At 37.3% G+C, this 15,470-nt stretch overlaps 1 protein-coding gene across 1 annotated transcript in view; it reads right to left on the bottom strand.

Annotated features, from left to right (window-relative positions):
• GALNT2 (polypeptide N-acetylgalactosaminyltransferase 2) overlaps nucleotides 1-15,470 on the bottom strand; it is a 102,782-nt gene that overhangs the window by 70,686 nt on the left and 16,626 nt on the right. The window lies entirely within an intron of this gene.

Genomic DNA, 15,470 nt, shown 5'->3' with positions numbered 1-15,470 from the left:
ATGGCTATATCTATTCCCCTGATCCGGATACAAATAAAATCTCTATCATTCCTAAACACAAAATAGGATTCTAGCCTGGCTGAGACTTCCGTCCCTAAGTACACACTTTATTTAAGGTAGGTGTTTTAGTCCTTTTACTAGATTTTCATTTATTATTAATAATCAGTATATGTCGTAGCATGCAGTTCTGAAAGACCTTGCTGGGTTAAAGGGAACATGCGGAACATTTTCCATCCAGAAATACACATTTGATTATTGTTTATGGTCGGTTCAATTCTGCTTGAGTAGCCAGGTAGACTCAGCATGTCCCTGATCTTGAAGTAGGTCAGACTACATGTTAAGAACTGAAACACACAGGCAGTTAGTCGTGTGTAATTTCGCATTTCTTGGTTTCAATTTGAGTTCTTTACGGGAAGAAAAATAGCCACAAAATGGCAGTAATAAGGTTTTGAAGAAGTTAAAATAAAAAAAGGCATCCATTCAATACATCTACTTACTCAAGCAGGACATAAGTGTTATTTAATTCTTGACAATAAGCATTTGAGATCAAAATCCAAGGTATTGTTTTAAATTATTTTAGTGAGAACCAAGCAGCATTTTATTGTAAAACACTGTCTGTTTACCTATATCCTACCGCCATAAGTTCATTCTCTGAAAAGAAGAGCACTGGCACTGGTTGTCTATTATACAGTGAGTACTAAACGTGACTGTGATGTTGCTTTAAAAGTTATGTTCTCACCATAGTCATCAATGGGAAAAGCTCAATAAACGGGGTTATTTCATACTATATTAGACCCAGAAAGAAACACAGGAGCAGTTCAATTAGTGAAATGAAGACTCAACCCTATTTTATAAATTTTTTATACGACTGGCAAGAGTCTTTTGATGTGCTTCTTTAAGATTGTTATGCATTAATCAAATACAGCTCTTAGTAAGTGCACCAGAAAATTCTTCTTGATAGCATTTTGAAATGAATTCCTGCCATGAATATATTGATGCAACCTAAAATGCATTCGTCACATGAATACCGCCGTACATTGACAATATTGTCTCACACAGGCACAAAAGACATACTCTATGTAACTTAGCATGCACGTGATTCAAACAATGCCTACATACCCAACACTACATGTTTAACACACAGAATGCTTACAGTATTACTACGTTGCTTTTCTCAGACATGAAGAATTTGCATAAAAGTTCAGACAAAAAAAAAAAAACACACTGTCTTCGACTTTTCACATCTTCCCGGTCAAGTTCCTTTATATCCTTTTGTCTTTCTCCCTCTACTACATCCAGGCCCAGACAGGCCATCTGGCACACTGATCCAACTCAGACAATGTTAAAAATAGCAATTATGTGCATTCACAGTACAAAGGATTCTGTATGCTCCATTGCATATGGTGGCATATGTTGTAGGCCTATACAAGTGAGAATGGTTGGAAAGTGGTGTCAGTTTATGGCATACTGACATGGAAGATGCCCTTCCCATTCAAACAGAAAGCAAACACTAAATTTAAAAAAACATATAAAATTGAAGACATTAAGTGAGCTGTCTGGGCCTTTGAAAATTGGTGTATTGGTGTGAATTCACCCTTGGGTGGTACGCATACAAATGGAAGAAACAGCTGGTGGTATAGGCTCATTGTGAAGAAGACTACACTGCCAAAAAAAAAAACCTCACAAATATCTGTAACAAGACTGACCTTATTCCATCCATTCCCCCCATCACCATGACACCTATATCCCTATACTTTCTTGTAATGCCTATTTCTATAGGGAAGAACAATTGGCCTAATAATGGCAGCTGCAACACACAGAAAAGGGACTTGCTGAGCACCACAATTGTCAACATCAGTCCTGGTATGATAATTCACCTATTTAAGCAATAGTCCCTATAGTTATTGTGACTGCATATTGTTAATTCAATATTACCGATTGTTGTGCCCCAGCTATTTATTAATTTTTACAAACCTGTTTATCAGATATGAGTATTAACCGCCACTTCTTGGGAGACACAAGCATTTCTGAACATTTTCCAACAAATAAAAGTAAAAAAAATATATATTTTTAAGAAATTCTGAAAATCTGTACAAGTGACATGTTTTTTATATATAATGTATATAATATATATAATATATATACACATTATATATAAAAAACATGTCACTTGTACAGATTTTCCGAATTTCTTAAAAATATAATTTTTCAGATTTTCAGAATCTTGGCTCTCCTCTGTTATTTATCACATGCTGCATGCTGCCTTACTATACAGCTATATATATTATATATATATATAATTAGAAGCTACATACATTTTACTTCTAGCAGGAACAAACTGTATAGTAAGGCAGCACGTGATAAATAACAGAGGAGAGCTAAGCTAATGTTAAGCACCAAAGAGCTAATTAAAGAGCAGGCATGATTTAGTGAAAAAAAACACAATTGGTTGTGGAATTCCTTACTGAAATGTCAAGCACTTTTTAATAGGCCCGAAAAAAATTGCTGGATAGTGACTGCCCAGGATTTGATCTTCTGATCAGAATTAACAACAACAACAACAAATAAATAATAAGGGAAAAAGAAAGAGAAAAATAAAGGAAAAAAAGTTAAAAAAAAATGAACACAAAAGAAATTCACTTTAGATGAACTCTTTCAGTGCTCAAAACAGCAGGTCTTCTGTCTGTAGATACTGTAATTATGACACAAGGAATATCTGTTTAGGATAGACTTGGCATTCCAAGACTTTTCAGTCTACATAACTGAAGGAACGGGGCTGTAGTAAAAACTCTATGTACGCAAAAAGCAGTAACCATATGTGGCGCATTTCTCTATACACGCAAGCCAACACGGTTACTTGTAACAATAGTAACTAGTGGTTGTGATAAACCGACAACCCTGTAATTCACTAAGACAAGACCACACAAAAAGAAGCAGGCTCTTCAATAGCCTAAAAAGTAGCCAGGGTTCTTCGCAGTCAGGGGTCTTTGTGAAAAGATTTTAGAACATGAAACAAGCATATATCTTCATTTACATATTGCTTAAGGCTGTATGCATTATGTGGCACCAACCCCCCCCCCAAAAAAAATACAACCCGTGAGTGCAAAAAAGCACTCTGTGGGATAAGACCCAGGCAGCGTGAAAAAAGTTAGCACTTGGCCCAGGTTGGGAATCCCAAGCTTGTGTGTGATGGTACCAGAAAGAAACTTGGGATACTGGATGGCAGAAGGAAAACCTGCCACATAAAGAAAACAAATTGACTAACTTTTTGGGCTGCTAGCGAGTTAAAGTTAGACAACATTTCACTTTACCAATCATTATTCATTTTCATTCCTGCAAGAAGGGCAGAGAAGGTTATCCATTATGTTGGTTAATCAACAAGATAAACATGTTTCCTCTCACACAATCAAACAGACCAACCAAAGAAAATTGGCAGAGAAAGTGGAGTGTTTCAGAATCTATAAAAGATTCTCTACAATACCAGCTACAACATTAACTAGAACTAGGCTAAAAATGCAAGGGAGCATGGAGACACACAGAAGGTACACACGAATAGGATATAAAAGTCAAACTCAAGGCATACATTTCAACAATCTGTCACAAAAATGTTGGGTATATACAGATTGCTTTTATAGTTTCCACCTATTTGACAATTAAAAAGCTAGCCTTATTTAAATCCAGGTTCAGCCCTAAAAAAAAAAAAGGAAGTTCATCATTATTTAACCAGTCGCTATTAATAGTAGTTCCAGTAGTCATTATTAGCAATATTACAAAAGGGCCTAATGGCAAATGGGTAACTGGGTAGACATTCCTGGTGGAACAAGCCAAATGGCAAGTCATTTAAGTAAATTAGAAGACTGGTTGAGGGTGACAGCTGCAGTTTAATGTTGATAAATGTAAAATAATGCACTTGGGACTTAAAAACCTCAATGCATTGGGGGCACTGTTCTGTCAACAACAGAGGAGAGAGAGAGAGAGAGAGAGAGAGAGAGAGAGAGACTTGGGCATGGTTATTTCTGGGGACTAAGAAAAGCAGGTGATGAAAGAGCATGTCAGAAAAACAAGCAGGGCTCTGGGATTTACAGGTCTCTGGTCAGTATTGTGTACAGTTCTAGAGATCACATCTACAGAAGGACATCATATTGGAAAGAGTTCAGAGGAGGGCTACTAAAAGAGAAACCTGTTTTTTTTATAGAGGAAAAACTGGGGGGGGGGCACAATATGTATAGCTTGGATGAAGAAAAGAGGAGATGTGATAGAAAACATTTAGATATCTAAAGGGATTCAAGTACAGATGGGAAAATAGAATAAAAGCTCATAATCTAAATAAAACTAGAGGGCCAGAAGTTTAGATGCAATGTAAAGGATGTTTTATTTTACTGAGAGGGTTGTAGATAAATGGAACAGTCTACAATCAGAAACGGTATAGGCTAATACAGTGTAGGAACTTAAATGCACTAAAACAAGACCAAGGACGGAATCTATACATCAGGAAAATAGGGAAAGCAGATGGGCCAAAAGGGCCATAAAACTATATATTTCTATGTTTCAATGGGACCGCTACTGAGCATATGCAATAAATATATGAATGCTTCCTGGCTTCAGTAACGAAAGCCAGGCAAGAAAAAAGTATTCTATCACCAATAACTAAACTATGCATGCTCCAGATTGAATGCAAAAATTATTGAGCATATTGTACATAAAGCTACAAAATAATGCTCGGAGCTATTCAAAGTCATTATAAAATCCTGCAGTAGTGAGATATTTTCACAATGTCAAAGATGTGTACAAGTTAGGAAGCCAATGGAAGCGCTCCAACCTCTAGCATTGCTTGCAGTCACATTAGAAAAAGGTCAGAGGGAGGGGAAGGCGGATGACAATGACAAAGCATGTCACTCTATATAGGATACACACTGTGTTCTGAAGGATGACATTTTCATTTCCAACGCTCTTGCTTCTCACATGAAATATCGACTTGATAACAATCATCACACAGGTTAAGCGGATTTGGACTACTGGGATACAGCTGTTTGGCTATGTGTTTTCTTGGATGTCAACAAATACTGGGGTAGGCATAACATGTTTTGCAGCATGCAGCTGTCGCACATAAACTGGGTAAGTCAAGCACAAACATTGCTTTCCAAACCTTTATCCAAAATGCAAAATACATTCAGCCTTTGCTCTTGGGGGGAAAACGTTTAATTAAAAATAACAAATGCATTTCATGTTAATGAACCACCCCCCTCCCATCCACAAACATTCTGTAATCAAGTTTTTATATTATATATATATATATATATATATATATATATATATATATATAAATAAATATATATAGTTATATATATATAAATAAATGTTTCACATACAACATAAAAATGATAAATACAAGCTTTTGTAGTAGACAGTATATCAAAAACAAATGTGTATAAAAAATTTAATAACTGACAATATAACCAAACGACCCCCCCCTCACCAAAATACCAGCTCAAGTATATAAGGCGTTTTGTATATTACACACCCGCTGCCTCCGTCAGGAGATAATGGAGATTGAAGGATAAATTATAACTAGCAGAGAGAAGTAGGAAGTGGAACTGGACATTTCCTCAAAAGAACAGAAGGCATTTAAGGGGTTTAGTATATAATAGATTTGAATAGCACACTTATTGGGTTTGGAAAAAAATAAAAAGTATTAATCTTAGGCTTTACCCATTCTGGTCCCTATGTGTTATATGAATTGGATGCTCATCTTTACAAATAACCACAAGTGGTCCAAAGTAAGCTTGCACTTCGGGAAAACAATATTAAAATGTAACGCTCATTGGCAAGATTTCGGTTAGGGCTCTAAAATAATAACACGTTAACATTGTGTAGCTCTATTAATAGTACATGGTGAAAAGGAGAAGTAACGCGCATTTCACCAACTGGAAATGTTGGCTTTGTCCTTAAACTTATTTCTGCTGCTGGACGGTTGGGCCCACATTTGAATGTAGGTCTTGCAGGCTTTGAGTAACCCCGGTAGTGACCCTATCTCATCACGACGGAGGGCACGCATGGGGGCTTCTTAGTTCACTTGGAGATTTTTTATGACCGTGATGTTCTAATGGGTTACCACCATATATTGTCCGCTAGAGAGTGTAAAAATTACAATTTTCTATTTTTCATTGTAAATCAATAGATGGTGTGGATATGGTGGTAATATGGTAGTTAGTACATTACTAAAATTACCAGTGATATTATAATCTGGTTTCAGTGCAGCACTTGATCTTTGTTATACGCTTAAATGGATCTGGTATAAGAATACATTAATTTGTGGTGATCAATTGTTAACTTCCTCTTGTAGGTAGTTTTAACTATTTAAGGAATACAAAGTTACGTTTTAATTCAAGTTGAAATGTTTTTGTACTTTTGTTTTTCTGTTCATATTTTCTGGGTTATCTCCTTGGTTATGCATTTCTAGGGCTACCTTTTGCATTTTACTTTTGACTTTTTATTAATTTAATTTTTGTATTTTCACAGATCATTTGGAACCTATGAGTCAAAACGCTCCCAGGAGGGCTTACATTTAAATTACAGGAGCTTTCACTCCTATTTGGCTAAATAAATAAACACAATTGTGCTTTGTATGTCTGTGCCATGATTTCTGGAATATGTTTTTATCCCGACCAAAATCAAACCACAAAAGTATGACGGTTTTTGTAAAAGTTGGTATGTTTCCAACATCTTGTGTGCAGTAGTGCAGAGCAGCATGACACCTATTGACTTCAGGGCAGGAATGGTAGAGTTATCATTTATTCATCTACACTTGTAATACAGCCTCGGGTCATAGTCACAACAGTGTTTAAAAAGGCAACGCGATCTCTCCTTACCCAACAAAGCTTTAAACTGGGTTAAAGAATGAAAATCTTCTTGGAACAACTATTGGCATTTTATTTGAGATAAATAAAATTACCAAAAAAAAAAATTAGCATTAGCAACCGTGATAATGTCTGTATAAATCGGCATGGATGTTAAAAGCTATTTGAGCAGTATTTTACAATGTTTCTTTGTTAACTATGAAGGATCCATTATTTAGTCTAGCCCGATGTTGCCAAATTTCCCATGCAACGCAAAATATACTACTCTAGGTAGCAATTAGGTGAATTTGCTTCTACATAGACTACAATAGTTATTCTAAATGTCTTTTTTTGCCTGGGTACTACCCATTTAGAGGAAGTTAAGTCTTTATATTATATTATATTATATCATATATATATTGTAGAGAAAAGGACAAAAAAAGGTAGAATAATTCAGAGAAGTGAACTCACAAATGACTATTTTGTTGTGGTTTCAAGCATTAGCCTTTATGTCTCATACTAAGCAACCATTAGGAAGGTATTGGAAATAATGGAGTCTTTATGGCTTCTTATATTTTTTTTTTTTTTTTTTTTTTTACTCAAGATGAGCACAAACTCTCTCAACCAAAATATACCACAATCTTTTATTTTGGCTAATTACTTTGACAAGGGGAAAAAGCTATTCAGTACTTGTCAGGGAAGCAGTGAGAAAGCAGCAAACGAAGCTTGTTCTTTGTGTACTGCAAACACCATCATGAATGCTTCTGTTCTCTGTAAGTAGAATTGTGTCACTTGAGCATGTTACGCCCCATTGATTCATTTAATACTAAACACCAGTTTTATATACTTCCAAACAGGATCTAATGATTATTCCAGCTTTGCTCTACTGCTCGCAGTACTTTACAAAAGACAATAGCAAAAAAAACGGATATTTCCATGTTAACCCAAGAAAAAAAAATGTGTAAAGTTACATATATATCAAGGTTTACTAAAATCTATCAAAGGGACATTACGGCATAAACTTACAGTGATTCACTTTTACATCATGCCTCCATTTTTGTCCCGATCTCAAGTTATTGTGTAGCAAACACATCACTTAAATCGATGCCGTCCCGTGTTTGACCTACTCTGCCGAGTTGAACACTTTTGTAACTAAATGCAGGATTAGAAACATCATTCTTTCGCGGAGTTCACAACCTTTTTCCAGTAATAATCATTTTATCGTGTAAAATTTTGTTAGGAATACGTTATTGTCACGTGACACAAAAACAGATACTGAAAGGCTGTTGCCCTAGACACAGAAAACATTAAAATATTTAGTATTGTGTATATATTATTAAACCTTCTGAGGGATTAATGAAGTTATTAGAACGGTTAATAATTCTCCCAAAAGGCCAGAGAGGTCAATTAATGGAAAAAAAATGTGGAAAAGCACAACCTCACTAAATGATGCATGCGCTCTGTGAAATTTACTGTCTTACTGTATATAAAGCAGTATATTTAGATAAATGTATACCGCACATAACAAAATGACTTTATTAGATGGATTTTAGGCAATAGAATAAGGTCAGGATTAGCAGCTCTTTTGCCTTCCATGGTCCCTAAAACGTGTTACCCTAGGCTTATGTCTAGCCTGTCTAATGGAAAATCTGTTCACCATACCTCTAAAGTGTCCCTATTTAAGAGGCACAGTCCCTCCTTCCCTGATGCCCCGCTTTACTAGGAGCTCAGAATGTGTTCACATCATCACAGAAAACAAGTTAATCTGTTACAGGGGCTGCTCAAACAAGCTTACAATTTAAATGCCCAAAGATGTCACCGTTGTAGATTTTACAAAGACTAACTTGACTTCATTTGCAGATATGCGTTTTGTTGTAGAGATACTTTTCATTTAAAACTTCCACTTACTTATATCCCTGCTGAGATTAGATAAGTGGAACAGCCACCCATCAGTGGTGGCAAAGGGTTTAAAACACGCATGGGATAGGCATATGACTCTAAGACAAGTCCAAGGACCGATTGAGGTCAGAGTCTTTACACCAGGAATAACGGGCCAAACGGGCCATCAAATTCTATGTTACTGTGATATTAGTCAGGGAGCCGCTACAATGTTACGGACTGCTTTGGGAAAAGGATAAAGCTGTGTTGGTCCAACAGAAGACGGAGTCAAAGCCCAGAGACATTTAAAGTTTAATAAGTGATGAAACTAGAACTATTACTGCTGGTAATATCACTTTAACATCTGCAGCTGCATGACATCATAAACTACCAGCTACAAGGATAGCTTGCAGCATGCTGATAGCGATGTCACAGTAGCACAGCAGTAAACAAGTTGCCGTCACGGTGAGTTAGACACTCAGTATAGACCCGTGTGCTATTGTCTAGACATATTCTATTGCTGTGTTTTCTCTTTTTTGGTGTTTGCACCTTCATCAAGGGGCAAGAACCGAATGATGGCTCCAGCGCTAAAGGTAACCGGCTTATTATATACTATTTGCGTTATATTGGATTCTTTTAACGGTTCTTTTCTCCTTCTCTGAATTATGTCATTTAACACAATAGAGGCTTTTCATTTAAGTTTAATTTCTTTATGTTTTTATATAGGAGATCCGGAAGTAAAATCGGGGAAGATTTCCGATGAGGTTGTGCTATACGCGACATATGGAATGGCCGCAGTGACCGCGATCCTGCACGTCATTTCTTCCTGCATCATGCTATGCTACGTCATTCTTAAAAAAAAGAGATCCGCGGAGCCAACATCAGCCTAAGCGGAGAAAGAAGAGCGCTGCCAGTGTCCTGACGGGAGGTGGTCGGGCCGCAGAAATCGAATGCCCCGAAAATCAATCAAACCTTTTTTTTTTTGTTTGTAAATTGACTTTAATTTGACGTTCTCGCTTGATTTCACTTGTGAACTCGGATACCGTTCATTCTCAGGACGCATGAGAGGCAGCTGGACCCCTGCAGGCGCATCAGACACAAGTTTTCCTTGGAGACTGTGTATTCTTAAATCAATAAAACGTAGATGTTGATATTATCGATTCATTAGATAAAGATTCTTTTGTTCCATGTCCGCTTCTTATCGCTAGATTCCGGCTGAATGGGCGCGAACACTTTACTAATATTCGTATTAGATCGGGGGTCTGTTGGTGACAGGGGTCCTCTAACCTCTATTCTGAAACAGATCTGCACTGTACTAAAGAGCCAACAGTTCTTTTACATCAAACACAGATAAATTATCTGATATGATTAGTTGGGGTTTGTTGGCATTACCATCTCTGAGGAACAACGGCTAAAATCACTTAGAGATTCCTGGGACGCCACTCGTTGAAGTCCTCATGAGATGGCACCTCGTTCCTACCAAACCGGCCGAGATATAGCCAAACACTAGTAATCTATGCCGGAGACAATGCGGCAACGTGGGTGCCATGCTACATGTATGGTGGTCCGGCCCCTGCATTAACAAACTCTGGATGGCAATGTTTCTGGAAAAAACTATTTGGAGGAGAAATGTCTGCTTCTCCACTTTTGGATCTCCTTAATACCCTATCCCAAAATCTATGCAACTGTGACAAAAAAAAACAGTTTATTTTGCCCTTAAAACTATCATTCACCGTCATTGGGAACATACGCCAGCCGCGTCGCTAATTATTTCTAGAATATTCATGAATGTATATTTTGTTAATCTCAAAAGAAAGAATATATGTAAAAAGATTTTTGTACTCTTGTTGCCAAGGTTTAGACATTAATGGCTGTGTGTTGAGTTATTTTGATGGGAAAACCAAATTTACACTGTTATACAGGCTGTACACTCACTACATTGTAGCAGAGTCATTTCTTCAGTGTCGTCACATGAAAAGATATAATAAAATATTTACACAAATGTGAGGAGTGTACTCACTTTTGTGAGATACTGTAACTATGTTATATTTTATTCAGTGTCTGGTATTCTACATGTCAATTTGTGGTGCGACAGGGAACTGATCAGTTGGTGGAGTTTAGACCCACTTTGTGAATTTGGAATGTGATGATAATTGTATTGTGGGAAGTGATGGAACCGAGTAATGTTATTTTGAATTAGAATCGAAATTGGAAATTACACAAGCTTTAAGGTGTACAATACAACACCTCTGTAAAGGGTTCTTTTATCAGGTAAAACTCCCCTAATCAGCTACTTATCATACAGGCAAGTAGTATTCTAAATTCAATACATAATCCATGCTCAGGGGTTCACATGGATACGTAATGTATCTGGGTGATTATATATATAGATATATAGATATATATATAGATATATATAGATAGATAGATATATATATATACACACACATACACATACACATACATACACACACACACCAAAATCATTACCCAATAACAAAAAAGTCACAAAATACCAAACTACATGGATTAACTGCACTGCCAATTGTGGCTAGTAAGAAAGTCTTTTTTTTTTTTTTTTTGGAGGTGGGCAGAATAAACATCAAAATGACAAAACCCGTTACAGTAAAATGATTATCCAATCTAGACAGAGAAATCGAATTACTTTGTCAAGATGCAGCCAGATATCAATTTTGCTGCCCATTTGTTGGATTTGTGTTCTGCTTATCTCCTTGGTGGTGGGGTTAGTAAACCAAAGCTTATCCATTTAAAAGGAGAGAGAAAAAAAGCTTGTGGTAAAACATATTGAAACGACATAGGTTTTATTCTGCACGGTAGGATAACATGTCTATCCACATTTATGTTGGAACCAATAAATTAAAAGGTTGTAGAACAAAGGTTTGTAAGGATGTCTTTCACAGATAGTCAATAGGTCATCCACTACGAGTTTTGTCCCACATACCCTTTGTATATATATGTCTATAGGGTAATAGAAGACTTCAAAAAATAGACTTCCTTGAGGTTATAAAGTGCAAAACACTCGGTAAGAATACAAAACATCAGGAGGGAGAAAAATGACGTGCTAGTAGTTCTCACCCCCTTTATCAAGATAGATTCCAGGAAAAGGTAGTGTACCTGGAAACGATCTAAAAGTTGCGTGCAGGTTTTGTTTTTTTTCCACATATGAATACGTTACATGAAATGAGTTTTATCTCCAAACTAGGACCATGTGTTCTTATAGAAGTGACCATGAAAGATATTTGATCAATCATGTTAACAGTACATAGGATATGAAGTCTGCTTTAAGAGGATTAAACAGTAAAATTGTAGGTTCACAAACCAAATTCACAATAATACAGCCCTGGGAGAACAAAAACAATACAAAAAAAACCTAAAATGTATAAAAGAGAAGGATGTAATCTGGGATTAAAAGTGGAGGTATGAGAGGTTAATGTAAAATATGGTCTGTATAAATGAAAAAAAATGCTTTTTGTACACATACAACAAATGTTTCACACCACAAAATAGCAGTGTGCTCTTAACGCGAAATAGAGACGTTCTAAGGGATTTAAAGATCAGGCCAATTTTGATCATTAACCCCTGACTGTTAATGAAGATTCTGTAAGAGAAACAACAGGTAAAACGACATTGGGTTTTTTTTTCTTTTCAAATAAATTCAAACTAGCATAAATAGATACACGTGGAATAAATGTATTACAAGTGGTATGCCAAGCTTGTTTAGTTTATCCCTTGTTGTGTTTGATTCTAAATCCGGTGAATTTGTGTGGTTTGGGATTCCACAAGATTATGTGTTTCCCCACACACCCTGGTACAGGGTCACAATGGGGCAAAATTAGGACATTTACAAAAGATGATAGACCCGAAAACCAAATGATTAAAGTTAAACTGATTTATTTGAGTTGTCTCCATGGTTGAGTAGTCAGTTTTTTGCAGCAGAGAAGTTTGTCTGAGTGTATAGCAGTGGCGTGTGTTACTAGGTCTTATGAAGTAGTCCCCTCATCTGTATACCCAAGGGGGAAGATCTCCCCATAAAGGGTATTGAATATCAGGCCGATACATGTATATATACTATATGGCCAAAAGTAGGTGGATACCCCTCTTATTATTAAGTTCAGGTACATAGGCAGCCATTGTCAGAAGAATGGGTCTTAGGATGGGTCTAATGTCATAGGATGCCACAAGTCAGTTTGTGAAATGTGCGCCCTGCTAAATCTGCCCTGGTCCACTGCTATCATTGCAAAGTGGAAGTGTTTAGAACCAACAACAGCTCAGCCACAAAGCAGTAGAACACAGCATTGCTGAAATGAATGAATACAAAATCCATATTGCCTTTGGAAGCAACATCAGCACAAACACTGTACATCGGGAGTGCCATGAAGAACTGAGGCTGTTTTAGCTGCAAAAGGAGGACCCAACTGTCAATGCTTATGTTTTTGGAAGGTATGTCCAACAAACACATAGGTGTGATGGTTGGGTGCCCTCATACTTTTGGTCATATGGTGTGTACTTCAGGACTGCATTCTCTGACAGCTTGTCCACTCTACACAAAACAAAAACCAAGTACATTTGAGCAACTTTATGGGAACATCTAAGGATTCACAAGGACCCCTACTGTTTCTTTGAATGAAGACCAATAGATGCAAAATTATACACAATAGCATAATTTCATAACCATTTAGGTTAACACCAACCACAAAGTGATCACTCTATATATTCTATATGGAGTACTGAACTATGTTACCATATCATAGTATGAAGTTAGCAAGACCATTAGATATCTGCTGTGATTAAAAATCCCCATGCGACCAGCCACAGTATGTAGTTAGCATGAAACATAAACCTTGGTTTTTGCTAGTTTTCTAAAGAACACATCTAGCAATTGTCATTATTAACCTAGAGAATTGACACACGTAAAGCGAATAAGTTATTCTATGCCATTCAAACTCTTGATTAACAAAGAGGGCTAAGGGTTTATGGGGAAACTTCACCCATCATAGCCACTGTAATGCATACGATAGCTGGTTGGCCCTTTAAATATTTGCGTTGTCCCCAGCTATTTCACATGCAGGAGATGTCTTTGGCACCAGCGCATGCACTTCAGGACTCCCATTGACTTTAATAGGAGCGCTTTTCTGCTACTGATTGACTCCTCCAAGGCCTAACAATTGATTGCTCACCAAAATGGCAGCCCTTTCCTATAGCTTCCTAGTTTTGAGTCATTTAAATGTACATGTGAGAGTTCCATTTCACAAGTAAGCCTCACGTTACCCGAATGACAAGGGAGCAATGACAGGAGGGCAAATATTTAGGGCTGCAACAACTAATCAATAAAATCGATAATAATCCATAATGAAAATCGTTGCCAACGAATTTCATTATCGATTAGTTGAATCGATTTTTATCGATTATAAAATGAGGGTTTTTTAAGAGCAAACGCTCTGAAAATACCCCTCATTTTATAATCCGTTTGAGTGACTCACAGCAGCAGCTCCTACTTACCAGTCCCTCCCTGTAATCACTGTGACAACTGGCCCCACCCCTTCCTTCTCCCAGAAGGCCAGAACCACATGGCTGTGACACGCATCTAACTGTAAGTATAAAATTAATATTTGGGCTGCTGAAAGTTAGGGGAGGTGGGGGTTAATTTAGGGGCAGTTATGGTTAATGGAGTGTTTAGGGTTAATTTAGGGGCAGTTATGGTTAATGGGGTGTTTAGGGTTAATTTACGGGCAGTTATGGTTAATAGGGTGTTTAGGGTTCATTTAGGGGCAGCTATGGTTAATGGGGTGTTTAGGGTTAATATAGAAGCAGCTGTGGTTAATGGGGTGTTTGGGGTTAATTTGAGGCAGTTGTAGTTAATGGGGTGTTTAGTGTTAATTTAGGGGCTGTTGTGGTTGATGGGGTCTTTAGGGTTAATTTAGGGGTAGTTCTGGTTATGGGGTGTTTAGGGTTAATTTAATGATGAGGACTGAGGGTTAATTTAATTAATTTAATAAAGTTAACTTAAGGTGCAGTTAGAGATAAAGGGGGGCAAACTAAGGGGAATCTAAATCCTGGGGGCAGTGAAGATTAACCCAGTACTTATTTATAAAAGTATGGTGTCAGTGTGCTGTGAACAGGTCTGTGACTCTATGAGGGGACTATGAGATATCTGGGGGGGTATAAGGCATATCTGGGGAGGATGGAGTGACAAATCTGGGGGTATAAGGCATTTACGGTATATAAGGCATATGTGGGGAGGGCAGCATGGCATGTCTGGGAGGCAGTGTGGCATGTCTGGGGAGGATGGAGTGGTGTATCAGGGGGTATAAGGCGTATCAGGCACAGTGGCATATGTGGGGGTAGAGTGGAGTGGCGTATGGGGGAGGCAGCGTGGCATATGGGGGAGGCAGCGTGGCAAGCCTGGGCTCAAACGTGCATAAATTGGGGGGGCTGGTTGGGAAATAAAGACAAGAAATGCATTTTATCAAAGTTTTTTTTTATTCTGCTGTTTGTATTTAACATCATTTGTTTATTAAATTATTTTAAATAAATGAAAAACGTACATTCTTTTTTTTTATCCGATTAATCGAAAAAATAATCGGCCAACTAATCGATTATGAAAATAATCGTTGGTTGCAGCCCTACAAATATTACTGAGGGGGCAGATTTGACCCTCGGTGACAGCAGCATCTGAAATAAAAAGTCTTGCCTGTATGCGTGTGCAGGAAGGCCGGGATTGGGTACAGACCTAGA

The sequence above is a fragment of the Spea bombifrons genome, chromosome 3, assembly GCF_027358695.1.
Source record: "Spea bombifrons isolate aSpeBom1 chromosome 3, aSpeBom1.2.pri, whole genome shotgun sequence".
Lineage (NCBI taxonomy): Eukaryota > Metazoa > Chordata > Amphibia > Anura > Pelobatidae > Spea > Spea bombifrons.
This window is presented reverse-complemented; position numbering and strand designations above follow the sequence as displayed.